Raw genomic sequence first — 27,913 nt, 5'->3', positions numbered from 1 at the left:
TCGCATCTCCCTGCCACTCACTCCTCACCTCTCTGGCACTCACCCTTCACCCCATGGCCTGGCTGACAGTCACCCTTGTCCCTCCTGGCATTCACTCCTCACGTCCCTGCCACTCACCCTTGACCCTCCTAGCACTAGCCCGGTTTCCCCCAAGAACAAAAAATAACCAGCATTGTCATAGCCAATAGGTCTCGCCTTTGGGACCTTATAAGTGTTTAGCCACGCAACAGTTGATGTTGTTGCACCAAGAATATTGTGCTGCATAACTAAATACTTAGAAGGTCCCAAAAGTGAGACCCATTGGCTGTGCCAATGCTTGTTTCTTTTTTGTTAGGTTTTCGACTGTGCTGGCAGTGTTATTCCCTGCTTTCATTGTTTGTTTTTTTATTCCCTTGCAGTTCCTATGATTCTCCACGTGTGGCATGTTTCTTACTCCAAGGCTTGGCTGGAAATTGTTTTAGCCTTCTTGGGCTGTAATATTACTCGAGAAGATATGGATGTAACTTTACTGAAGCACAAATAACGTATTCTTTTATGAATTGAATGTCTCTACATGTGCTTCTACTTAATTTTTGCTTTCATCCTCTCACTTTTTTGTACATAGTCCCTATTTTTTACTCATTCATTCATTGATTACTTTATTTCGGTCAGCAGACCATAAAAGTGCAAGTAAAATACATAAAAAAAGCACAGATCATTAAAACAATAAATAGAAGGCCGAGTCAATATTAGACATAAAAATTAATTAAACTGAATGGTTTTCAAGGACATGAGAATATAAAATTCATGATTAAACACAGATATTATCCAAAACTTTTCCTTCCACGCCACATGCCAAATAAAAAGCGAGATACAGCAAAGACGATAGGGGGGTGAGTATCATACGTTAAAACCCTACAGGCTTGGATGTAACAAAATGTATGCAAATGTTACAATCTTTGCAAAAACGGCTTTTGTCTTCCCATTAACATGAAGCCAAATGCATTTCGGGACTCTGTGGTCCCTTCCTCAGGGGTATGTCTACAACCAAACAAATTTATCAATTATGAAATTACGTACATATTTACATAGAGAAATCTCTGTGCCCAACAATTTGCCAATATGCTCACATCATTATTGCGTTGTGAAGTAAGCCCGAAAAAAAGGAAAACTGAAGAAGTGAAGGTGCAAAAACAGAGAGAAGTGAAAAAAAATGTTCAAGTGCCCGAAACAGGCATTGTATGTTCATGACGGATGTTGATAAAGTTACTTGTTGACACGAAGTGAGAAGGTGTAAAAGGAATCCATCGTTCCTTCCCCCAGTGGCCAATGCAGTGTGGATACTAGAAAAATAAAATAGAGGTCGCATGCCTGAATAATAGTGAATGAATCGCATGAAAAACTTGTACCTGGAACATGAGAAGAATAATGTACATAAAATCGACCTCCTTTAAAAAGAATATTGTACCCGATGAATGGTAAATCGCTACTAAGAGCCAGTGCTTGTTGTAAGTGAAATGCTTATGAAAGCTCACCTTGTATTAATACAGGATAGTCCCAAGTTGACTCAGCATGCGGTATGCATGAGGGGGGAACTACTATCTGTAAAAACGGGGAAAGATAACGGTTGTTTGCGTTGTGAACTATATGTATAATGAACATATTCACGCAGTGAGTAGAGGGTAGGCACTCACCTGATGCCTTCAAAATGTTTGCGTCGAATATCGTGTGTGATGTACTTGCTTCAAAAGGCTGCAAAAATTATGCAGATAAACCTGGGAATACTCAAAGCTGATTAAAGTAGGCTGCTGGAGGAAAATTGGAAGTGAGGAACTGGTGATATTAATCTTGCCAGTTTTCGAAGAAAGGGATTCAAATGTTGGCAGCAGGTTGAACTGCTGCAATTGGGAAGCCGGTATATAATACGTCAGTGAGACATACCGCGCAACGGTCATAGAAAGCGGAGAGGTAGACAAGTAGAGAAGTCTAGTTACTGTGTAGCGAGAAACCAATTAAGCAGTCCAAGTAAGTGTAAAAATATTGGAATTGCTACTCAAAGTAGCCTAAAACATGTATACATGCGCAGAAGAGATTGACTAGAGTGTGTGATTCCTAAATTTGGGAACACACAAAATATAAAAATGCTAATGTTTCACAGAACTCATGATTAGACGACTTGTGTAAGTATAGTGCTCGTGGTATAAAGATAAAAGAGGCACAAGGTTGAAGGTTAGCGAAAGAAATCCCAGTGTGAAAAAATTAAAGTAAAAGAAGGAAAAAAAACTGAGAAATTTGAATGTGAGCTCTTATTACATGTGAACATATTGTTCATAATTACATCCTCAATAGACAAATGCCTATGTGCTTCATAGGAAACAGCTCATGTCTACCCTTTCATTTAACCCTTTCAGGGCTAGAGTGTCTAAGAAATGTATCCCAAAAATTTTGCGTTGCAGTAGTTTTTTGCTGTTGCCAACGCCCTCAATCAATTTAGCTACCTCAATATTCTGACACCTTAACTGCGATATTGTATGTTTAGCTTCCTGCCAGTGAACTGCTACACTGGAAGTTTTGTTAAGAGTGCGTATAGTACTCTTGCGTTCCGTCAATCTAAGTTTAAATTTCCGTTTTGCCTACATAGGCCTTCCCACAAGGACATTTTAAACAATAAATGACATTATTCATGTTGCAATCTGAAGAACGTCTCAATTTTATATTTTTGCCCGAATTTGGATGCGTTAATGTGTCTCCTACAACTATGTTATTGCAATGGATACAATTAAAACATTTAGACGTGCCCTTATGTTGTGTGGTTTCTGAACGTCTTTCCGGAGTTGTAATCATTTCTCGTAAATTCTTGCCTCTAGTACAGGCAAATGTCGGCTTAGTGCTGAATAGTCCCTTAAAATCAGATTCATTCTCGAGAAGTTCCCATCTGTTGTTCATTATCCGCTTTATATAATTGGAACATGTAGAGTATTTGGACACAAAAGTTGGTGTGCTCCTTTTGATTTCATTAGACTTAGTGAATAAATACGCCTGTACTTTGCCTTCAAGTCTAGTTATGCTTGCCTGTAGAACATCCTCTGGGTAACCCCTTTGTGCACATCTCTGTTTGTACTCACACATCTTAGATTTTGCTGTATCAGGATCTGAACATATTCTTTTGATTTGAGTGAATTGTGAAAAAGGCAAGTTGAGGATAAGGCTTTTCGGGTGGAAACTTGTGTAATGAAGCGTGCTATTTCTATCAGTTAGCTTTGTGTAGACCTGTGTCTGTAGACCGGTTCCAGTTGAATCTTTTGTCACTAGAACATCCAAATAATTAATCTGTTTTCTATTGATGGTGTGTGTAAATTGAATTCTGGGGTTCCTGGTGTTCAATTGTTGTATCAAATGCTCCAGCTTCTTTTGTGATTTTGTCCAGATTAAGAATGTCATCAATGTATCTACAATATTGTGCAATGCCTGATGTCCATTCTGTGTCGTTTAGGATGAAGTCATCTTCAAATTTCGCATGAAAATGTTTGCGTACGCCGGTGCTCTGGTAAAAACCCATAGATGTTCCAGTTAATTGGGCATAAAAATCTCCTTGCCACGTGAAATAGCTGTGATTAATGCAAAAATGAAGGAGCTTCAGCAAAAATACCTTATCAGCCTCAATGTCCTGCATTTTGAGTAATCCCTACTCTATGGCCTCAAGACCTTCAGCATGTGGAATAGATGTATATAAGGCTGTGACGTCTATTGTGCACAGTACCCAGTGATCTTGAATGTAGGACTGTATATTTTGAAGTTTTTGTAATAAATCGGTCGTGTCCCTAGTATTTGTACACCAGTTTTGGACAAACTTTTGCAGGTAGTGGTCCAAGTACCTTCCCAATGGATCAAAAATAGATCCACATCCTGATCCTATCGGGCGAAATGGGGGATTTTCTGGATTTTTGTGAAATTTGGGGATTATGTATATCTTGGGTCTGCGCGGATTGTTGGTAGTGAGATATAGTTTTAATTGAGTGTCTATTAATCCCATCTCCTCAGCTTCAGTGAGTAAGCTCTGTAGAATACCTTGTGGTTTGATGGTAGGATCACTGTCAAGTGACAAGTACGTTGTATCGTCGAGAACATGTTTGTTAACTTTTTTAATATAGTATGTGATATCCATAACAAGTGCTCCTCCTTTGTCTGCTGGTTTCAATGTTAAGGAGGTGATGTTAGCTATTGATCGGATTATTCTTGTGTCATGTTCAGTTAGCTTGTTGGCTTTTACCTTTTTGTAATTTGATTTGGACAAATCATTCTTCACCGTGTTCTCAAATGCATCAAGCATCTTGTGTGTGACTGGTGCATGGTACTTGCTTTTAGGTTTAAAGGGTGCAATGGTGTCTTCATCCTGTTCATTGGTTTCCGTGATAACATTAGTAAAGTAATATTTGAGATGTAATTTACGCATACATTTGTAGAAGGCGACCTCGGTTTCCAGTTGGGTAGTGGGGGTCGTAGGTATGAGTGACATACATCTTCTTAAAACTTTATTTTGCTGGTTGAAGAAAGCAACCGAGGATATGTTCATTATCAGACTCTGTTCTTGCTGCGTAACGTTTTTCCTCCCATTTCCGCTCCTGATTTTGTGGTTGACTCCATTATTTTTGGTGTACTTAATATTGGGGGATGCCCTTGATCTGGTGCCTGTGATAAAAGAGACGTAGTAGATGGTGTAGGTATTTTAGAATTCCCTGTTTCAACCGGTGTTGTAGATGGCCCACGGATCTCCATATTTTCTTGGCCACTGGTGCTCTGTTAATTGCAGTGTCTTGGTCTGTTACCACACTTTCCTCCGAAGATGTGGTGTTTTTTTTCTGATTAAACAGTCTGCGTGCGTAAATTTCGGCCCATGTATACACATCGTTCAATTTGTAATCGATGGTGTCCCTTTAGTACTCCCGAATCTTTCCTTCTTGTAATTCCTTACTTTACCTATCAAGTTTTTGTTCAAGATCTTCCAAAGTGATTTTCCAAGTGTTGATTTCCATTTTTGTTTTCTAATTCATCTTTAAATTGAATATCTCTTGATCCAATTTGTGTATTGTTTTAGAAAGTTCTTCAATTATTAGTAATATTAAATCCAAAGAGCACTTATTAAGGATAGAAAACCATATTTCCATAAATGCTGGGTTAAGGTGGAATCTGAATAGCATCGGTCTAATGGATAACCAAAGTCCTTGTGGTATTCGTTTGGCTCTATGATATTGCACCAAGGTAGATGCATGAAGCCTCTGGTTAAGTTGTCGTCATGTTAAGTATTCAAGTTGTTCTAATTGTTGAGTAATGGACCCTCCATGAGAATTAGACAGTTTTACCTCTTGAATCAAAGCATAGATGTCTGATGCTTTCTCTCTAGTGTAAGCTAAAGTAGTGGCTCGATTCTCAGTGATAATGGTTATGGAATCAAACAACATATTTACTGCTGGTGTTTGTCAAGCTATTCCTGGATGCTATCTCCAGTGTTGTCAACTTTAAATTGATATTAATGTGGGGGTAGAGGTGCACTCCTATTTTTATGTTTTACCAAAAAACATTATAATAACACCTTATCTGCCACTGTAAACACACGACCATATAAAAAAATCTTACATTCGCTGCAGGAGCAGTAGGACAATAATCACAAAACTAAAAAATATTTTTATGTTAATTCCTTTTTAGGTTGAGCCTTGGCAGCACATGTGCTGCTGCGAGGCATGCAGTAGTGGAGTATGGCTTTGATGTCCCGCCCACTCTCCGCCCATATTTTGAATTGCCTTGTGCCATTAGAGGGCGTTACCGTAGTCGAGTCTGCTGGTTATGGGTGCACGGGTAACGGTCTTTCTTGATTCTGGGGGGATCCATTTGAAGGTCTTTCGGAGGATGGGTAGGGTGTTGAAGCAACTGGAGGCAACAGAGTTGACCTGTCGGGTCATGGAGAGGGAGAAGTCAAGTATGATGCCGAGGTTCCTGGCATGGTCGGTGGGGGTGGAAGGACTGCCATGAGCGGTGGGCCACCAGGTTTTGTCCCATGCAGAGGGTGAGGGTCCAAGGACGAGGACCTCTTTCTTCTCTGAGTTGGGCTTCAGGCAGCTGTTGCTCATCCAGGATGCGACGTCCTTCATTCCTTCCTGGAAGTTGATCCTGGTGGTGGTGGGGTCCATGGTGAGGGAGAGGATGAGCTGGGTGTCGTCGGCATAGGATACTATACTGAGTCTGTGTTCTCTGACGATGGCAGCGAAGGGCACCATGTAGAAATTTTAGAGCGTGGGGCTGAGCGATGATCCTTGGGGTACTAAGCAGTTGATTTCTGTGGGTTCAGAGTCTGATTCTTTGGGTTCTTCTGGTGAAGAATGAGCTGATCCAGTCGAGGGCTGTTCCTTGTATGCCGGCATCGTGGAGTCTTCCGGTGAGTGTGCGGTGGGAGACGGTGTTGAATACTGCCGAAAGGTCAAGCAGGATCAGGGCGACAGTGTGTCCTTGATAGAGGAGGGTACGGCGAATGTCGTCTATGGCCGCAGACAGGGTGGTCTCGGTGCAGTGGTTGCTGCGTAATCTGGATTGGGAGGGGTCGAGGATGAAGTTTTCTTCTGTGAATTTAGTTAGTTAAGCATTGACGGTCTTCTCAGTGACTTTGGCCGCGTAAGGGAGGAGGGAGATGGGCCGGTAGTTCTTAAGATTGATGGGGTCAGCTGAGGGCTCCTTGAGCTGAGGGCTGACTTCTGCGTGTTTCCAGTCATCGGGAAAGCTTGCGGTCCTGAAGGTGGCGTTGATGGTCCATCGCAGTTCTGGAGCAATGGCGCTAACGGCTCTGTGGAAGGTGTGTGGTGGGCAGGGATCCATTGGGACTTCTGAGTGGATGCCTTTCATGGTCGAGACGGTGTCTTCGTGGAGACAGGGGTCCAGGAGGAGATGGTGGGCTGGCTGGCGCTGCTGGAGAGGGTAGTGGTTTCTGACTTGAATGTCTGATCATTGAAGTCTTCGTCGAGGCTTTTGATTTTCAGATTAAAGTATGAGCCGAGCTTGTTGCATAGGTCCTGGGAAGGGGTGATCGCCTTGGTTTCGCTGGGGGGCTTGGTAAATTCCTGGATGATGCTGAAAAGTTCCTTGGAGCTGCTGAAGTTGGCGAGGATCTTGTTTTGTGTGAAGGTTCTTTTGGTGAATCTGATGCTTTGAGGGTATTCTGTCATGGCATTCTTGTAGTTGGTGCAGTCTGCCGCACCTCATCTCTCTAACCCCTTTGATGCTTCTGTAGGCCAATGGCCATCGCCCGCACTACCTCGGTAGTGTTGCGCAGATCTGTTTGCCGACGCGGCCCTGCCCACTCCGCTAAACCGCCACAGTTATGCGGCTATAGCTCCTTTCTGACAAACATTTCATTTTTTATAGTGCTACTAATAATTCCCATTCTTTTGCACTCATTTTTTAACTACTAGCTCTGCAGAGAACCATGCAGCCTGTCCCTTCGGTCAGCTGTATTTTGTGCAATCTCAAAGGTGCAAGTTTATCCAATACATGTTTTAACCTGAAGCAAAATCTGAATTTGAAGATGGAGACTATGCACATGGGCTTCTGGGGCGCAAGTCTAATGTCACAAGGGGAGGAACATATCACCAAATGATGGCCAACAATGCCCACAAACGAAAAGAGAAAACAAGCATTTACAATGCAACGGTCTCGCCTTTAAAAAAGTTAGAGCTATTGGCATTGTAAATGACAGCATTTTTATTTATGTGTTGGTTTTGAAAACAGATAAATAAATGGCACTGTCATTTACAATGCCAAAAGCTTAATCTCTCGCAAATGCCACACACAGACCAACACAGAGTCTGAGGTTCCGTGAATTCTGAACCCGTTTCATAAAGGTCATGGTTTCGTTACGAATTTGATATTAGCGAACCGTAACTAGTTAGTGCGGCAAGTATGAGTGTTTTCATCAAGTTATGCCGATGGATTCACTACGTATTTAGGGATTTCGTTCTGAACCCTTGGGTTCCATTTTGTGTATGGCAGCCATTTTGTGGTTGCCCTCACATAGGCCGATGACTACGGCCGAACGAGTCTTTATCACACGTACACTTTAGCTGACTTCTGAATGACCTGAGCAAACTGACCCTCTTGCCTGAAGCCAACCTTGTTAGGCCAGTTCCTTTCCCAGTAGCTGATCAAGATTGAGGATCAAAGCACAGGACATCGTAAAACTTTATTGCACACAAATATGCCTTATCTTACTCTCACCTGTTTCTGCTCCTTTCTTTATGGTCTATTTACAATGGGGATGTGCCCTTTTTAGGGCTCGGGCCTCCGCCTCCACGAAGTGGGGGGGGCGGAGCTTCCCGAGGTCTTATGCGTTCAAAAGAAGAAGGAATTCAGAAAGGGCTCTGGCCAGGCACATTCCTTAGTGTTTTCTGGCATCTGCCTAGTGATTCGTCTTCGCTGTGCTGTTTTTTTTGTAGCGTTGACCTGATAGGCTATAAGTAATTTACGCGTGCCCGATGTGGCATATTCTGTGCGCGAACGAGCACGGCCGAGTGATTAATCTTAATTAGGAGCTGTCAGAGTGCCCGTGTAATGCAATCCAGATGGTGCTGCGTTTAACATTTAAGTTCCCGTGTATGTTCGTTTCCCAGAGCCGCTCCTGACAGACACTGGGCTGCGCGCGCCCTGTCACCAGCGGAGCAGCGTTTTTTATTTTAGAAGTATCATTTGGCCTCTCCATAACACGACCCGGAAGGCAGAGCTTTCCTGTGTTTAGTCAAGAGCGCCATCTAGTGGGAAGTGAGCGTAGAGCTGTATTTTCTTTAATGGAGAAAATAGTAATACCGGAATATGTTCATTGTTTAGGCTGAAGGGAAGCTGCTCGGCAAGCGCATGATTCATCCTTAATGAACATAAACATAGCTGAGAGTGGTTTCAAAACATAAAGGAACTATAGGATATCCATGACGCCTAATTATGAAAAGTGTGTTCTCAAACGCAGTCTAGAAAATAAATACGCGCCCGGATTCAGCACATGGGGAGTGCTTGTGACCGAGAAGCACAAGACCAACAAAAACCGGCACACAATCCAAAGCAGCATTTACTCGTCCTTGGATTCATTTAAATGTCTCGGCGAATTCAACAGATGCTCTAAGACCAAACATAGGAAGGATTTTTCAGGTTGCAAAATTGCTCGTTAGCATAATGATGATGCCCCCAAATATTGCATCCCATGACCTTTATTTAATGTGATGATGCTAATATTGTAAATCACATAAGGACTTGAGCATTCATCACGGTCTAAAGTCAAGGTCATGATGCAGACAGAGGGTCAGACTCCCTGGCAAAAATGCTTTAAGCAGCCACGCTCCCTTTGTCTCTGTGCATTTTCTCTCTTTCTTGGTTTCTCCTTCTCGCTTGTCTTTCTTCTCCATCTCTGAACACTTTCTTTCTACCCACCTCTCTGTCTCTTCCTTGAAGCTTCCCGGTATTTGCTGCAATTAACCCCCAGGAGATGGAGAAAGTGACAGAGGCACCAAGAAACCAGCCTCCAAAGGCTCCAGCCCTCCAGGGAAATGCCCGGTGGAATACAAGGCCTGTCTGGCCCTGATTGGCTGGCATTGGCCCCTCACTGTACTCCCCAACCCTGCATGACCCCTTTCTTTCAATTGTCTTTGTGTGCGTGGCCAAGCACACACCTACCCGTATGCCACTTACCTGTGTTCTCCACTTCTAAGTGACCAAAGTGGCCGCCTTTGCTCAAGTTCTCTGTAGCTAATACGCCTCCTCGTTCTCCTTAACCCATGCATCCTTCTTCAGCTCTGCTGCTTCCTAGCACCGCTTGCACTTCCCTGAGGCCGATGCAAGATGCAACAACGACATGTGTTTGTAGAATACAAAATATGAACAGACACTGATCTGTGTCAAAGAGACGAACAAGTGCACCTGACCAAGGACCAGAAAGGCTAATTTAGTGTGCCCAGCACACCTGGGCAATCGCTCACAGCTTGTCTTTAACCCCCGCTGTACTCAGTTTTGCAAGCATGAGGAGGAATTGTGTTTTGAGTTGGCCCAGTTGTGCGATACCGAGTGAGTAATGCGCCACCTTATACACAAAGAGCCGTCCCTGCAATTACTCTCAAGCTCCACTGTTAAGAGATGTAAACGGCTGTACTAACTTAAAGATTTACAAAAGAGATAGCTAAAAAGGGACAGCAGCTTGGGCTTAGGGAAAAACATGGCCAAAACGGCACTGGGAGTCAGTTACTAAAGCAATGACAGTGCATAATTACAGGCCAGTGATGACACTTCATATCTACAGGCTACCGATGACAGTGCATATCTACAGGCTAGCGATAACAGTGCATATCTACAGGCTAGCGATGACAGAGCATATCTACAGGCTAGCGATGACAGAGCATATCTACAGGCTAGCGATGACAGTGCATATCTACAGGCTAGCGATGATAATGCATATCTACAGGCTAGCGACGACAGCGCATATCTACAGGATAGCAATGACAGCGCATATCTACAAGCTAGCGATGACAGTGCATATCTACAGGCTAGCGATGACGGTGCATATCTACAGGCTAGTGAAGCCAATGCATATCTACAGGCTAGCGATGACAGTGCATATCTACAGGCTAGCGATGACAGAGCATATCTACAGGCTAGCGATGACAGTGCATATCTACAGGCTAGCGATGATAATGCATATCTACAGGCTACCGACGACAGCGCATATCTACAGGATAGCAATGACAGCGCATATCTACAAGCTAGCGATGACAGTGCATATCTACAGGCTAGCGATGACGATGCATATCTACAGGCTAGTGAAGCCAATGCATATCTACAGGCTAGCGATGACAGTGCATATCTACAGGCTAGCGATAACAGTGAATATCGACAGGCTAGCGATGACAGAGCATATCTACAGGCTAGCGATGACAGAGCATATCTACAGGCTAGCGATGACAGTGCATATCTACAGGCTAGCGATGATAATGCATATCTACAGGCTAGCGACGACAGCGCATATCTACAGGATAGCAATGACAGCGCATATCTACAAGCTAGCGATGACAGTGCATATCTACAGGCTAGCGATGACGGTGCATATCTACAGGCTAGTGAAGCCAATGCATATCTACAGGCTAGCGATGACAGTGCATATCTACAGGCTAGCGATGACAGTGCATACACTCACAAGGAGACCACAGGCAGCTGAGGTGCAATCTTCTCCCACTCACAAGAACGACATCACAGGCAGCAGCAGTGCAAGCTTCTTACACTCACAAGGAGACCACAGGCAGCAGAGGTGCAAGCTTCTCACCCTCACAAGAAGGACATCACAGGCAGTAACGGTGCAATATTCTCACACTCACAAGGAGATCACTGCAGTACACACCACATGAACACACTCCATAACACATAGCAACAATACATTGGCATTTACAATGCCATTAGCTCAAACTCAAATAAAACCGAGCCCGATTGCATTTCTAATGCTTGTTTATTATGGGTTTGTTCGACCTGTCTGAAGAAGAATGTTGGGTTTGACCGATGATTGATCATTGGCAGGGCAACTGAAAAGTGGGTTTTACCGTCATGCGATACCTCTGGTGTGGATACATGTGATTGGACAGTTTGTAAATGTAAGGTATTTGTCTGGAATGTGATTTTTGGCATAAAAAGGGATGACTTGCTTTGTAAAATTGAGCAGTCTCCTGAGAACTCATACCGTGTTGACTTCTAGGACTTCTGTTACTGGCTGCAGCCAATAAATTCGATCTTTGACGCCACCAAGAAGTTTCTGTGTCTCTGTGTTCTAAGACAGGTGATACCCGAAGACTTTGGGCGTGCACCTGGCGCCGCCGGGTCTTAAATAACCCGGTTCTTCAGTTGGCGCCCAGCGTGGGGCAACTTCAGCGGTACCAGTCCAAGCCTGAAGATCGTGAGGAGCTTCGTGAGGAAATTCCGGAAGAGGGCCCACCACTTCATCGACCATGGCATGTCGAATGTGGACTGAAGGTCTTTTCTGCGAGGCTTCCCGCGTTCCTGACGGCTACGAAGGACTGCTGCCCTGACTGTCGCCCTGTCTTGGACCCATTTGTGATGCTTTGTACGGCGAGACGATAGACGGGTCTTCTGGTGGCGTGACTGATACCTCAGTTAAGTGTAAGTGGGTCGCTCCCAGTCCTTAGTTTTTGGTTCTTTGGTTCTTAGTTTGTTTGGTCCTTAGTTTTGATTTGAAAATTGCAATTTCCAAAGCTGAGGGTCTTGTATATTTACGAGTGTATCGGTAGAGATAATCCCTTGAAGTTTGAAGCTCGATTAGTGAGCGAAGATGCCTATTCGTAGCAAATTTGGTACTTGGTTTGGTTGTGGTTGCAACAGGGATTCCCGATTGGAGGATTCGTGTTTGATACCTCCGGTTGGAACTCCGACTTATGAGCTCTATTCTAAACACGGCGTGGGCCCCATTACGTTTAATGAAGTATGGGTTCGCTACACCAGGAAAGATGGTGTTTTACGATGGCCACAACATGGTAGTTTTGATACTGAGATTTTAGACAATTTAGAAACTAAATTATTTAAAAAGAAAGCCCGGCCGGCAATGTTTGACTCCTTTCGCATTTGGCGTAAAGAAGCCAGACAACGAGAAATAAAACAAGCTAAAAGAGATAAGAGAGAAAAGGGGTTGTCGATAATGCAAGCTGCTAGGCAGTTTAAGGAAAACGAAGAAGATAAAGCAATTGAGGTGTCAGATAGGCAACGTTGCATGGCCATAGATAAATGTTATCCGGCCTTACCGTCTTCTCCTCCGAAAGCGATTGAAGATCTTGAGAAAGATCCTTTGATGTCTCATTTACTGAGATTACCACCTCCTTATGTGCAGGGTGCTACTGCGCCTCCATTACCACCGGTTGTTCCACCCTTTGTTGTTCAACCTCTTGCTGTTGCTCAGCCACCTGGTACTCCACAGGTGGTTTTACCTCCTCCTGCGCAACCCGCTCTAGGGTCGCAGGCTTTACTACCAGCTTTGCCTCAAACTCCTTTGCCTTCCGTTTCGGCATCTGAGACTGCTACTGTTCTTGTTCCTACACCTTCTTTGCCTCAAAACACTTATTCTCCTGTTCTTATGACTGATTCTTCTCCTTCTGTTCGAAAACGAATGACAGAGACTGTTTCTAATCTCTTGTCGCCATTGTTTGGGTCATTGAATATGACCCCTGTTTCGGAACGTAAACAGAGTCGTAGTCAGCTTCCTGGTTCCGAGGAACGGGCTGTGTTGGATTTGTTGGCCCGTAAATGGATTATAAATGCCTCAAGGTATAGTTTGCCAGCGGTTATGGATGTTTTCTTTCAGTGGGAACCACCTAAGCAGAGGTATGTTTTTAATGTGATGTGTATGTTTTTGCGTCAGGAATGGGAAGATAATGATTTGGGTTTGATTCCGCAGGAACTACTTGATGTTCAGTCGGATTTTGCTAAAGGGATGATAGTGGAATCTGATATTACAGATGCTGTAGAGACGATACTGGCTTTACGATCTAGCCTTCCGCCTCAGACATTGTACGAACCTGATTCCTCTGTTAGAAGGAAAGCGAGATAGTATCCCATGAGAGAAGTTCCCCCGAGTTTGGAAGGAAGGGGACCCAAACGCTAATCCAGTTGTTCTGCCTCACTTTCAAAGAGTATGGGTACATGTGCCATGGAAGAGAGCAGAGGTCTTGGCTCTTAAGCAGACCTTACCTGATCCCCGTAAGAATCCTGCTGGCTATTACAAAGAATTGTCCCAGACAGTTGACGCATGCATCATGAATTTGGCAGACATAGATATGCTGTTGGGTAATGTAGTACCTCAACCTCTACGGGCAAAGATTCGTCATGAGAATCATGCGGTAGAATTAGGAGATACTTGGGCGAATATTATTGCTGCGGATGGTAGACAACAGGGAGGTGCTAAACCTGAACCTTTGGTTACGGAATTGCCAGGTAGAATTATTAATTTAATGAAGACGATGATGCCTGCTTTACGAGTGAACTGGGATAAGTTAGCAGCATGTAAGCAGAAGAAAGACGAGAGTGTGTCTGACTTCTTCACTAGGTTCGAAGAGACGTTTATAGATCATAGTGGTCAGGACATGAGTACGGAGGGTGGGCAAAGATTATTTGTGGACAAATTTGTCTTTAATTTGCTTCCTGAACTTTCTAATAAATTGAAAGATTCTGAGAGTACTTGGGCTGTTTCCTCGTCGGCCCAGATATTGGCTACTGTACAGTACTATGAGAATAGGGATAAGGACGAGAAAGATAGAGTAGAGAAAAAGACTAATGATTTAAAGACGAAAGTTCTTTTGCAGCAAGCTTATCCGCCTCGTCAGAATCAGCCACAGTTTCAGCAACCTCCGCCATTTCAGAGACCGCAACAGAACGTTGGGTATTTTCCTCCAAGACCCCCCTTGGGTTTGAAACAGTGTGCGTATTGTAAGGAGGAAGGTCATTATAAAAATGAGTGCCCCGTGTTGCGACAACGTGCGATTGGTATGCCGGCCCCGAGAGGTCGTGGTGGTTTTCAACAAGTGTCAAGGGGTAGAGGACGTGGTGCGTTTCCTCAGAACGAACGTTACTTTCCCCCGCAGAATTCTATGAATTGCTTTGATCAACAGAAAATGACATCTGGTCGGTCGACTCAGTACTATGCTGATGACTATTATGTCGAAAGTGAGAATGCTGACTATAATGATTGCTAGAACAGCCATGGACAAAGAGAGGGAGTAGTGTCGGTTCCAGTAGATCAGAGTGGGCCTTATGGAAGTCTCCCCCCCGGATCAACAGGGAGCCTCTGCGTCTGGCTTAGGATAAACTCTGGTTTTGAAATTTTGTCCTACCAATCTCATACTCCAGAACTCTTATAAAAGTGCCTATCTGAACTGGATCTGATATGCGGCTCTCTTGTCTTGGACTTGATACCTGGTTGGTGAGCGCAAGTGGTCTTTGGACGGTAATGACACGGTAATGTACTCTGTACCCTTGGGCCCTATATCAGCTATTCATCTGATTCCAGATCTATATTGGAACGATCCCTTGGACGATCTGGTGAACCTTTAACTTGAAATATCTAGATTAGATAGATTAGATATCTAGATTAGAATGATTAGAACGATCCCTTGTACGATTTGATGAACCTTCAACTTGAAACACATATCATTATAAGCTGCCTCAGTATGGTTCTATCCTTGCTACCGCACCCACGATACCATACCTATGCTAACATGATACCACGCTACCATGATATTGCTCATGTCCCTTATGGGCCTTACATAGGCACTATGCCGTGCTGTACTGTTGACTTGTTGTTGAATACGCTTACGATAATTCTTTGCAGGTACTGATATATTTGGTCCCGATACTGAACCCAAAGCAGTGATTTCCCTGTGTTTCATGTTCTGGCACCAGCGTTGTTTATTGTTTGTTGTTGCCTAACACATTTGGGCTAATTCCTCAGAATTAGGATCGCAGCCCGTAGAATCGTAGTTAAGAGTAAGTTGCTTGGAGGCGGCCGGCTGGTCGTCATTCCTGAGTCGCCATGTTCTGTTGTACCTACTATTGGGGAGGGAGGGGTGGGAAGTGGGTGAGGGAGGAGGGCGGAGGGAGGTTGGAAGGGAGGAAGGGGGGGGGGTTGTTCTGATATTTCGTATATGGTTTTGTTTAATTCTGTCCACCTTGCATACTAGTTTGCACCCAATGTACCACATTATGTTCCGAAGCTTATACTCTGTACTTCTGTATCCTGCATACTGTGCTAGCCCCACATCATGTGTGTCAAAAGATGCTGTTGACTCTTTAAGGGGTATGAGACCGCTTCCACGGCCTAGTCCTTATGTATACACATGTGTTATGAGACGATATTACTGGATGCATAGTTGATGGCTGCTGTTATAGATACTCCGATAGGAACGACAACTGTAACTAACCTTAAAATACTATCGTTGAACGTGAAAGGACTCAACCAGCCAGTTAAACGCCAAAAGATACTTGACTATCTACGAAGACAGCATGGAGATATAGCCTTATTGCAAGAAACGAAACTAGAAGCAAAGCAATTCCACACACTACGCAATAAGTATTATACTGAAGTGATAGGCTCTGAGGCGATCTCAAAAAAGAATGGGGTGGTAATGCTAGTGGCTAAGAATGCAAATGTGGAAATAGTCTCTAGTGCAATAGATACAAAAGGCAGATGGGTCTCAGCGAGACTACTCAAGGATGACACTGAATTCTTTATCACGACTATCTATGCCCCAAATACACATGATCCGTCCTTCTGGGTAGGCTTAACGAAGCAGATAAACTCCATCCCCGACACAGCAGTCCATATTCTGGCGGGCGACTTCAATCTCCCACACGACCCAATACTAGATAGAGACTCTAAATGCGTCTTTCGCCCGGGGAAGGCCCATAAGGCATTCATGAAACTGTGCAATAGATTTCATTTGGTGGACATGTGGCGTTTGATGCACCCTGATGGCAGAGACTACTCATTCTATTCCCCACCGCATGACTCGTTCTCAAGAATCGACTATATACTCATATCTAATAACGCGGTGGCAAGAGTGGAGGACGCGGACATTGCTCCCAGATTAGTCTCTGATCATTCCTGCGTCTCCCTTACATTGTCTAATATTAAACCGACCACCCGTCAATCTATGTGGCGATTCAATGACACCATTATCAATGACACAAAGCACAAAGAAACCCTTGACACTGCCATTAAAGACTTTTTATTATTAAACAAGAAGGGGGACACTTCAGACACCACTCGATGGGATGCTTTGAAGTCCACCATAAGGGGGGTCATTATAAAAATGTCGTCTGCAATTAATAAGAACCGCACTGCAGCCTTGTTAAAATTAGAGGAGGACATTTCAAAACTCCAGCACACATACTTGAGGAATAGAAACCCTGAGATTCTAACTGAACTGTCCAATCAGAAATACACCTATAACAAACTTATTAGTGAAAAGGCGGGAATTTGGTTAGACAGGAGGAAGCGTTTCAAAATTTGTGACTCGAACAAAGCCGGGAAGGGATTAGCCGCTTATCTTAAATTTAAAATTCAAAAGAATACCATTGCATCCCTACTCGATGACAATGGGACTCCTAACTCTGATCCCACTAAGATTGCGAATATCTTCAAGGACTTTTACGAGAAGCTTTATGCTAAGAACATGCATGTAGACAGCGAAAAAATGGAGAAATACCTCTCCAACTGCACGCTCCCAACACCAACGGCTGCGGAAAGAGACTCCTTGAATGAACCAATCTCTGAGTTGGAGGTTATTAGCGCGATCAAATCTCTCAAAAAGGGGAAAGCCCCTGGGCCTGACGGCTATACAGCACAATTTTATAAGACCTTTGGCCATATTCTTTCCACCCCTCTCCTAGAGGTCTTTCACGAAATTACCAATACAGGTAAAGTTAAGGGGACTATGGCAGAGGCTGTGATTGCGGTAATACCCAAGGAAGGCAAAGACCACAAACTCCCCAAAAATTACAGGCCTATCTCACTGATAAATTTAGATTGTAAGCTCCTAGCATCAATTCTAGCGAATCGCATTCAGAGAGTCCTGCCGTCTCTAATACATCCCTCGCAAGCCGGTTTTCTGAAGAACAGGCTCTCGAGCGATAATACGAGAATCCTGGCTCATGTCATTGAAAAAGCGAAACTCTTATCTACACCCACCATCGCCATTACACTAGACGCTGAAAAAGCGTTCGACAAAGTAGACTGGGGTTACTTAAATGCTGTACTACATAAATTCGACCTGGGTCCCATATTCACTAAATTAGTCATGTCCCTCTATGCCTGTCCCTCTGCTAGAGTACGAGCTGGCGGCGCTTTTTCCTCCCCATTTGGTCTAGAACAGGGTACTAGACAGGGATGTCCATTATCCCCGTCCTTATTCCTCCTGGCTATTGAGCCTTTTCTGTACTACATAAGGGAAAACCCTGACATCGCTGGAATCCGGTTCACTGACTGTACAATTAAACTCACGGCTTATGCAGATGACGTGTTGGTCATGAGCGAACAAGCTGATAAGGCTATCCCTGCGCTAATGTCCACGATAGAAGACTTCTCAGCTGTTTCTGGATACTCCTTGAACAAGGATAAAACTGAGGTGAAGTCATTGAATAATCTATGTGATAAAACCATCCTGGGCGACTCCGGGCTTACCTGGCAGTCGAAGAGTTTTAAATATCTAGGCATGGAATTCGAAAAGGACTTGATATCCACCTTAAAAATTAATGAGGAGATACTCTACAAGAAAACACAAAAGCTGTTGGATGGGTGGTCCCCTAAATTCCTTTCGTGGTGGGGTAGGGCTGAAACACTAAAAATGATGATCAGTCCCTTGGTGAATTATATGGCATGTATGCTCCCCATGACCTTCACGGAGGACTTTTTACATAGAATTGAAAAACTGATCTCGGATTTTCTGTGGAAAGGGAAGAAACCGAGAATTGCCATGAAAAAATTGCAACTTCCAAAGCTCAAAGGGGGATTAGGATTGCCAAATTTCAGAAATTACCAGACCGCCTTTCTCTGTAAGCAGGGAGCCTCCTGGTTTATCGAGGACCCTGTCTACACGCCCTTATGGATCAATATTGAAAAATCCATTATAGGCAAAGCCCCGCTCTCTGCAGTCCTAACAATGGACCTCTCACATCTCACGAACTCTAAGTACATCATGCTCAATACCAAGAGAGCCCTCCTGCGGTTAGATCGCGTTCATGCCACTGGTCAACGAATCCACAATTCCTCCTCTGCGTCCTTATGGCGTAACCCGTCCATTAAAATTAGTGGATCACCTATCGTATGGGACCACTGGTCCGATAAAGGTCTTAATGTGGTCTCTGATCTATACGAAAATAATATGCCATTGCCATTCTCGACTCTACAGGCTAGACACTCCCTGTTACCGATCGACTTTTATGCCTTCTTAAAGCTAAAATCAGCCTTATCCACTAAAACATTCAAACTAGTGAAGCCTTGGCTAAAAGCTATGCTACCCCACTTTCAATCCTCTGGACATTTTGTCTCTAAAATATATAAACTACTCGCGCCAACGGCCAGCAAGTCAATGAGGCGCAATGAGTTAAAATGGGAATCAGAAACAAACAACACTGGCATAAGTATAGACTGGGTCAGGATACATGCATCAGCACTCACACACAAGGTATCACCGATACTATCACAGACCAAATATATGATTATTAACAGAGCATTTTGGACCCCACAGAGGCTATTTAAGGTTGGCCTGCGGGATACACCGAATTGCTGGAACTGCTCCTCTGGTATTGGTGACCTTACGCACATGCTGTTTGATTGCCCCATGCTTCACGCCTTCTGGGCAAAAATCTTTGACTACATTGGACACACGCTCCACATACATCCTACGAGGGAATTCATCTACATTCTCCTAGGGGCATTAGATCCATCACTAAAGGGTGACCATGACCGCCAGCTCCTTGACCTCCTACTAACTCTAGCATGTAAGGTGATCCTGTGCAATTGGAAATCAACGGGTGAGGTCTCCTTCAATGCCTGGAGGGAGTGGCTGTCCTGCATTAGGGGCACTGACAACCCCGCGTTACACTCATCACCATGGCAGGTCACCAACAAAAAATTATGGTCTTCATTGGACCGAGCCTCCTTCACCTTTGACCCACCTTGAAGTTCCAAACGATGAGGTCTGTACTCAGTGATTTATGGGCTACATGTTGCGTGAACTGTAATGGCTGTATCTTGGGCTCACGGGATTGACAACCTTGGAATCGTGAAGCAGGAATCATGAAACATAAATGGTGTTATATGACTTGATTTAGACGGAGGGCTCTACGGAACTATGTACAAATATGAGAATGCAAGGATGGTACTTTATTTTCCTTTACTGTATACGTATTGTTTTGTGTAATAACCCATGTCTGGTTGCGGTATTTTTGTAACATGACTGTAATTCTTTTGATGCTTTCTTGCCGCTATCATATCTGTTTTCATTTTTATTATTGTTTAATAAAATAAAACATGATTTGAAATAAAAAAAAAAAAGAGTGGGCCTTATGTTGCAGTAGCCACATCGGGTGTGGTAGAGCCTTTTCTTTTGGATACTGGTGCAGCGAAGAGTTCTATCATGCACTCTAAACTCCCTGGCGCACCTTTGTCTGGCTTAACTAATGTTTCAGTAGGATTCTCTGGCGCCCCAGTTCGTAATCCAGTTTCTAGTCCTTTGTCTCTTTCTATAGGACCTTGTGAATTGGAAGCACCTCTCATTTTAACGACAGGTTGTGGCGAGAATTTGTTGGGCTTGGACTTGTTGAAAAGGTTGAATGCGACATTGCATTGTTCTCCTTCGGGAGTACAGCTTACATTGGGTAAGAAAGTGATCTCTCCGATGTATTTGTCTAAAGATCGGCTTCTACCGGAATTGCGTTCTCTCCCTGATACTCATTGGGCTACTGGTCCTAATGATGTGGGTATTTTGGAGATTCCACCTTATGTGGTAACGCTTAAAGCAAATGTTAAATTGCCACGCATTCCCCAATATAGGATTTCTAGCGATGGTGAAAGAGCGCTTTTAGCGATCATCTATGATCTGATTGAGAAAGATGTGATTGAAGAAACAAGAGGTAATGTGTGTAACAGTCCTGTTTTGCCCGTCCTGAAACGCACTGACTCTTCTCAGGCACCTGTTTACAGGTTTGTGATCGATCTTAGAGAGGTTAACAAGATCGTCGCTCCACAGTTTCCAGTTGTTCCGGACATTACTGCCTTGTTGACTTTGATTCCTGCTTCAGCTGCTTGGTTTTCAGTCATGCTTTCTTCAGTATTCCAATTGCTGAGGAGAGTAGAGATATTTTTGGCTTCTCTTTAGGAGGCCGAAGCTTCCGGTTTAAAAGAGCTCCCCAAGGCTATTGTGAATGTCCTTCTATTTATAGCCAGGCTTTGAAGACTCAGCTTGATACTCTTGTGTTGCCTGCTGGTGCTGCTCTTATTCAGTATGTGGATGATCTGTTAGTGGCCGCTGATGATGAGAAAACTTGTAAAGAAGCTACTCTTTCTTTGTTGCGACATCTGTCGGACTTGTATCATAAAGTGTCACCTTCTAAGTTGCAGTATTGTCGACAAGAAGTGACCTACTTAGGTCATCTCTTGTCAAAGGAGGGAAGAAGGTTGACCCCAGAACGAATTCAAGCGATTGCGCGAATGACTGTGCCAAATACGCAGCGAGAGGTACGCGCTTTCTTGGGTATCACGTCATATTGTAGACAGTGGATACCGAATTTTTCTCTGCTGGCCAAACCTCTGTTGGCTTTGACTTGTAAAGATACACCGAATTCTCTCCCGTGGTCTGACGATTGTCAGAAAAGTTTTTCGGAATTACGTGATGCATTGTGTTCGGCTCCTGTGTTGGGTACTCCAGACTATAGCAAGCCTTTCACGTTGTATGTACACGAGAGAGAGGGATGTGCGTTGTCAGTGTTGACACAATCTTTTGGGGACAAGCAGCGTCCATGCGCGTATTTCTCATCAACGTTAGATCCAGTTGCTAAAGCATTGCCGAGTTGTTTGAGAGCTACAGCCGCAGCTGCCGTTTCTATTCGACAGTCTGCTGGTTTGGTGTTGGACAATACACTGATTGTGATGGTTCCACATGCAGTGGATACCTTATTAAACAGGACTAAGACACAGCACCTTACTAGTGCACGTCTTTCAGGTTACGAGTTGACACTGTTGGCTAGCCATGTTCACATCAAGAGATGTAACGTGTTGAATCCAGCTACGTTATTGCCGATCTCTACAGAGACGGATGTCCAAGAACAGCATGATTGTTTTCTTCGCACAGAGGAAGAAACAAGAGCTAGAGTGGATCTTAAAGACACTCCTTTTGAGAATGTGGATGGTACGCTGTGGGTTGATGGTTCGTGTTTTAAGCTTCCGAATGGCGAGACGACTGCAGCGTATGCTATCACAACTTTAAATACAGTTGTCGAGACAGGACGTATACCACAGAATTCTGCGCAAGCAGCAGAGTTGATTGCATTGACTAGAGCGTGTGTGTTGTCGGAAGGAAAACGAGTGAATGTTTATACCGATAGTCAATATGCGTTTGGTGTTGCTCACAGTTTTGGACGTTTGTGGAGAGAGCGTGGGTTCCTTACTTCTCATGGAACTAAAATCTAGCATGGGCAGTTGGTGAATGAGCTTCTCGAGTCACTTACTTTGCCGAAGCAAGTTGCGATTGTGAAGTGTAGCGCTCATCGGAAGGTTACGGATGATGTTGACCGTGGTAATGCATTTGCGGATGAAGTTGCGAAGGAAACAGCGAAGGATATGATGAGCCGTATGTATGTTGCAGGACCAGCGAGATGGGTTATGGCTGGTGGAATGTGTGAAGACACGATAGAGAGTGTGAAATCAATACAGGCTGAAGCTACTGAAAGTGAGAAGAACGTATGGAGAGAGAGTACAGGTAAATTGGATGCGAATGGTTGTTGGGTTGAGTTGTCAGAGCATCAGCGATGGTTGTTACCTGATGCGTACGTGCTTGCAGTGGTTACGATGGCGCATGGAATGGCTCATATCAGTGCGAAAGGGATTTGTAAGTTGTTGGCTCCAATATGGCAAAATGCTGGAATTCCTAAGTGTGCAGAGAATATGGACAAGAATTGTATGGTTTGTCTGATGTACAATCCTGGTAAGGGAACTCCAACTCCAGCTGGTCACTTTGCGCCCCCGACGTATCCGTTTGAGGTTTTGCAATTAGATTTTATTCACATGGAGAGATGCAACAACCTGAAATACGTACTTGTGGTTGTTTGTGCCTTTTCGAGACGGGTAGAAGCATATCCCCTAAAAGATAATACTGCCTTGTCCACAGCTAAAGCCCTTGTTAAGGAGTTTTCCCCTAGGTATGGTTTGCCGAGAATGGTCTGGAGTGACAATGGGAGTGAATTTGTGGGTCAAGTGATGAAGAGAGTGTGTGATGGTTTAGGAATTCAACAGAAGTTTCACGCTGCAAATCATCCCCAATCAGCTGGCCTAGTGGAGTGCTATAATGGCACTCTTAAGCTAAAATTGGCCAAGGTGCAGGCAAGCTCTGGTCTTAAATGGCCTGATGGTTTGCCATTAGCACTTTTGTCAACCAGGATGACTGTACATTCTCGAGTGGGACTTAGTCCATACGAGATTGTTTTTGGTCGCCCAGCAAACATATGGGGAGTGCCGAGGCCGGCAAAATTCAGCGAGATTGAACACCCTGTATTGTTTGACTATCTATATGATTTGACGGCTAAATTGCGTGTCTTACACCAACAGGTTCATGATACATTGCCTCAGGCTTCTGAAGATTCAGGACACGCTATCGATCCTGGCTCCTGGGTTTTGGTGAAGAATTTCCAGCCGACAAAGAACGATTAGCCCCTCTGGACTGGTCGCTACTTGGTGCTATTGTCTACGCGATCTGCAGTGCGAGTGCAAGGAAAGAAAAACTGGATCCACGGCGTACATTGTAAGAGGGCTCCTTTGCCTCTGCCGTACGACCGGTGGGTCCAGAAGGGTATTCCTGATTCAGAAGCTGACACTGTGCCTCGTTTTCTGCCTTTTAGCGATACATGTTTAATTGGGACAAGTTCTGAGCGTGAAAGCGACGATCTTCTGCAAGAGGCTGTGCCACCGTCAGTTCGACTGGACACTACTGAGCCTGAACTTTTGTTTCGTGATCAGACATTGCCTGGTAAAGGCCGTTATAATTTGCGACCAAGAGTCTTTTGAAAATTCAGCTCTCCCATCTGAGAAACTGTTTTGACCGATTTTTGTTTTTCGAACCGCCATCCGGGTTCAGCTGTAAGGTCGCGGTGTAAAGACTTGGGAGTGCAAGCCGAAGACACAAGGTTGAGGTTCTGGTTGGTCCTAGGGCGTTCCCTGGACTGATAGACGCATTCCTTAGCACGCAAGAACCAACCGCCGCAAACAGCACGGTTAGAGGATGGAGTTTTTCAAGATGGAGAGACCTGTTGAAGAAATGAGTTTTAAGAGCAAAATGTGTCGAATTATGAGTAGAAAGTGTTTCCTAATATTATGTCTTTTTATGTTACTTAGCTTGATGATGTTTTTGATGGGATATATTATATTCTCTTTTCAAGTGACGTTTGCGCCCACTACACAACCCATACCTTCTTCTACTGTTTCTTCGCATTCTTTTCATCCTCTGCCTGAACATGAATCCATTAGAAGGTTGGAATTTGTTAATAACTCCTTTGTTCAGCTCCTGCACCAACACCAGCTAGTAGTGAACACGACTAACTGTTGGGTGTGTGTTCTTATGCCTCATACTACTGATAAAGGTATTCCTGACCTGGTCCTGCCATTCAGCTATAATGGTTCTGTGTGGGCATACAGAACGATGTTCATCTATGCTCGTGAAGTCTACCCCCTACGTTCTGTGAAGGACAATCCAAAGAATAGTGCTCTAGTTAAGGGTATAGTCGATATGATTAGAGGAGTTAGTCCCTTTGAGACGATCCCGAGAGATGAGACACTAGCATATATTGGATGGAACGTGACTGGATATGGAGTTAGTCTGAGTGAGAACCAGCGAGCGAAAAGATCCTCTCCGATTTGGATCGTACCCCATCAGGGTCATCTTTGTCTGCAAGGTAATGGCAAGAATCCGAGAGCTCAGTTAGGGAAGAGTATCTGCACTGAGACGTATGTTTTTGCGTCCCAGACTTCCCCATCGTTTCTAGCAGCTAAGGGTACCTATTTTGTCTGTTACGATAGAGCGTATACATGGTTGCCCCCTGATTTCTCGGGCACATGTTTTGTCTCGTTCCTGTTGCCTCCTACCTATACAGCTGCGGCAGATTACCACAAGACGAGAGTTGTTAGAGGTGTCTTCAGTATGGAAGATACTGCAGGACAAGAATTAGGAGATTTCTTGAAGGGTTTTCTGCCGTTTTGGGGACCTATGGTTAACAGCAGGAACGTACGGCAATTGATGAGAGTGGTTGAGTCCACCGTAGTTGAAACTGCCGGTGCCCTTAGTAACTTGACTGCTGAGCTCCAGTCGGATCGTCTTATGACTCTCCAGAACAGAGTTGCGTTAGATGTCATACTTGCAGATAGAGGAGGGGTATGTAAACTGATTCAATCGAGCTGCTGCGTTTTCATTCCAGACAATGCTCCTACGGTATACCAGGCCATTTCCAAGTTACATTAGATCTCTGAGTCTGTACATGTGGATAAAGGAGATTGGTCGTTGATTGGATGGTTCTGGGAACTGTTATCGACCTAGGGATGGAAGATTCTGATGATCATTGGGATGGCTTTAGCGATTCTTTTCCTGTTCTGTCTTTGTGTGCAGTACGCTCCTGCTATATGTGGCCTCTGTGCCACTACGTGTGCAAGGAGACCTGTCCCAAGAGAGGTACTAAGTAATAGGATTATGCTCCAGCAACATCTTGATGATCTGATGAATATAGACCTGGACTCAGATTGAAGTGAGTGTAGGTTATTGCCTATGTAAGGGCAAAAGGAGGGTCTGAGGTTGCGTGAATTCTGAACCCGTTTCATAAAGGTCATGATTTCGTTACAAATTTGATATTAGCGAACCGTAACTAGTTAGTGCGGCAAGTATGAGTGTTTTCATCACGTTAGGCCGATGGATTCACTACGTATTTAGGGATTTCGTTCTGAACCCTTGGGTTCCATTTTGTGTATGGCAGCCATTTTGTGGTTGCCCTCACATAGGCCGATGACTACGGCCGAACGAGTCTTTATCACACGTACACTTTAGCTGACTTCTGAATGACCTGAGCAAACTGACCCTCTTGCCTGAAGCCAACCTTGTTAGGCCAGTTCCTTTCCCAGTAGCTAATCAAGATTGAGGATCAAAGCACAGGACATCGTAAAACTTTATTGCACACAAATATGCCTTATCTTACTCTCACCTGTTTCTGCTCCTTTCTTTATGGTCTATTAACGATGGGGATGTGCCCTTTTTTATTATGGGTTCGTTCGACCTGTCTGAAGAAGAATGTTGGGTTTGACCGATGATTGATCATAGGCTGGGCAACTGAAAAGTGGGTTTTACCGTCATGCGATACCTCTGGTGTTGATACATGTGATTGGACAGTTTGTAAATGTAAGGTATTTGTCTGGAATGTGATTTTTGGCATAAAAAGGGATGACTTGCTTTGTAAAATTGAGCAGTCTCCTGAGAACTCATACCGTGTTGACTTCTAGGACTTCTGTCACTGGCTGCAGCCAATAAATTCGATCTTTGACGCCACCAAGAAGTTTCCGTGTCTCTGTGTTCTAAGACAGGTGATACCCGAAGACTTTGGGCGTGCCCCTGGCGCCACCGGGTCTTAAATAACCCGGTTCTTCAAGTCCCACACACATACATACCTACAGAGTCACACGCAGAGCCACACACACACACACACACACACACAGCCACACACACACACATACACAGAGCCACAATGGACAGAAGCAGCAAAATACAAGTGGGGCAGCACAATAAGCTAAGTACCGATTTTTGGCCTGTGTTTTAAGGCACGCCCTTGATTACATTGGCCACGCCCCTACGGGAGACCCCCCAGTTATTTTATCCCACTTAAAGCCCTGGTAATGCTACCTACCACCTTCTCAAAATATGAACACCTTACACCACCCACACTATTTTGTTCGACAATTGCCTAACATTCAGAGTTCTCCCACAAAAGTAGCCAATAGAAAATCCAGAACTGTACAATAAGCTCACTTTGTTCAAGGAAGCTTCTATGCCTTGCTATTGGCTTAAGGCGAAACATAAACACTGATAACATATCAACACTGTGGCATGCACTCCTTTATAATACACCGTTCCCAGGTGCCCTCCTCCCCACACCGAGCTCGGCATATGTTCCCCCCTGGGCTCCTTGCTGGAGTGGAGCAGGTGTTACCTGAAACTACACACGTCCACACCCTGGTGCTGCTGCCTCGTCCCAGCAGATCACATTAGTAGGCCGCAGGCTCGTTGTGAGCGCCTGAGCCGGTCTCCCCCAAGCCTTGGCTCCTCCCTGGGCCCTTTGTTGCCTTGAACAACTGCATTAACTTTTCCGCTGCTGTAAAAAGGGGAATGTGCTGCTGTTGCTGCCGAGTCCTGACATTGGTTCCTCACAACTCGTGCCTTTGATGGGCTAAGTTCAGAGACTCGAGGCTATCCTAGCAGCATCATGGAAACCAAAACAGAGCAGGAAAAAAAAACGAAAAAAAGTAGACACTCTCCCTAACTCCTGCTAACAGCATCTCTCTCAATGCATGGACAGGGGAGTGTGGGCGGGGAAGAGGGGTGCGAAAATGCACTGAGTGCGGGTGGGGAGGGGTGTGCGAAAATTCACGGACAGCAGACTGTGGTCTGGGGGTGTAAAAGAAAACACAGACAACGGAGTGCAGGGGGGGGGGGGTGCGAAAAAGTCAAACTCCTCAAGTATGACCTGTCATGTTGTATTCCTGCAACACACCTCTGCAGTTATGGAGTGCCCATGGGGTGATGTGTCCTTCAACATCTCGCTCTGTGGTCTGTCTGTCTGTCTGTCCAACTAGCTGCCCAGACAGGCTGGCAGGCAGGGGGTGAAGCAGACAGCCAGGAGAGAGCGACGCGCAGACAGACAGACACGGGTAGAGCGCACTGTCACGCCCCTGGGGTTCTAGTGTGAGGGAGTGTGATGTTTGTGGGGTTCGTGTATGAGGGAGTGCAGAGAGGTGTATGACAAAGGCATGAGGTGAAATAAAAGAATAACAAGTGTGTACTTATTGTCAGTGGTGTGCAAATCGAGTCATGTGATTGGTAGAGTGTTTGAAAGAAGCGTTTGA

Source organism: Lissotriton helveticus, chromosome 3_1, assembly GCF_964261635.1.
Source record: "Lissotriton helveticus chromosome 3_1, aLisHel1.1, whole genome shotgun sequence".
Taxonomy (NCBI): domain Eukaryota; kingdom Metazoa; phylum Chordata; class Amphibia; order Caudata; family Salamandridae; genus Lissotriton; species Lissotriton helveticus.
This window is presented reverse-complemented; position numbering follows the sequence as displayed.